The sequence below is a fragment of the Limulus polyphemus genome, unplaced genomic scaffold (genome assembly GCF_000517525.1).
Source record: "Limulus polyphemus unplaced genomic scaffold, Limulus_polyphemus-2.1.2 Scaffold10706, whole genome shotgun sequence".
NCBI classification, from domain to species: Eukaryota; Metazoa; Arthropoda; class Merostomata; order Xiphosura; family Limulidae; genus Limulus; species Limulus polyphemus.
Window position 1 is genome coordinate 1536 of NW_013676316.1, and position 1433 is coordinate 2968.

Here is a 1433-nt window from a genome sequence, read left to right on the forward strand (position 1 = left end):
AAATAATTTTTTTTTAGGTGGCCCTTTGGACTTGATGAATCGAAGAATGTTATGTGCCAGCTCACCAAAATTAGCAACAACCATAAGTCAGTTGTTGCAACAGATGACTCTAGAGCGTGATTGATTGTTTTTTGAACTTAAATTGTTTACAGTAAGCAGAATTAATATAAAAATAGGTACTTCTCTGTGCCAGCAATATTCACATAAGTTATTTGGAATTTATTCTTTTAGTTTGTAGTCTTTGTGTATTAAGTGAAGTTAAAATGAATTCTTAATAATAAATTATGTATGACATACAAATACCTGTAATGATTTAAAAGCAGAATCTTTGCACGTTACACCTGTCACATTGTTGTAGCTAGTTAACCTGTTACATTGTCGTAGGTAGTTAACCTGTTACATTGTCGTAGGTAGTTAACCTGTTACATTGTCGTAGGTAGTTAACCTGTTACATTGTTGTAGGTAGTTAATTAGGTATAAACTTCTGACAATAGAACTAAAAAATTAAACTACTGTTGCCCTCTAGATAATAATAAAGAAGTTGTTATTTCAGCCAGTGTTTCCCCGCTGTATAAGAACTTTATAGACAAAAGTCTGAATACCCCCCCCCCCCAATACAGCAAAATTTCTGAAAAATACAGACTTGTTAACATTGCTACTTTCCTGTTTAGAATCCTGAGTCATACATTGTAATTATGATCAAAATTAAAACTTTGAGACTGTTTTTAGGGTTATATTTCTGTTGTCCATTTTGTTTACTTGTTTTTAAACTAAGTATCATCATTATTTAAAAAATAATTAATAATTTAAATCTATTTTGTTTATAGTAGTATAGATTTGAATAACTCCACATACTGTGCTGTTAATATTAAATATTTATTGAAATACATTCCTGTTTTTTTAGATCTGTTGTTGTTAAAGATTAATTTTGTATTATGTTTGCCAGTTTACAGATATGTGAGGAAATTTTTCATCATTTTGGTTAAAGTTGTTTAATGAAATGGAATTGATTTTTGCTTGGGTTTAAATCTATGCAAGCCTACATACGTTTTTGTCCACTTAATTAAGTGGGTTAAGTTTTCAAATTTTATGTGAAAATACAAGAATAAGGATAAAATAAGGTTCTTTTCTTTGGTTTTATTCAGCTACAAGTAACAAGAAATTTTACTGGTTCCTCATCAATAAAATTCTCTCTTGCTAGAGTTGACCAATGTTTTTGGTATCTACTAGTAGAGGTAAAAAGGCTGCTTTTGTAATTTATCTTAATAAACCATAAAATCAATCATACCATAAGTTACTTAGTTTATTCGAAACACAACTGATGAATAAGGTTGGTAATTGACTTTGAATAAACTAAGTAACTGAAACCCAACTGATGAATAAGGTTGGTAATTGACTTTGAATAAACTAAGTAACTGAAACCCAACTGATGA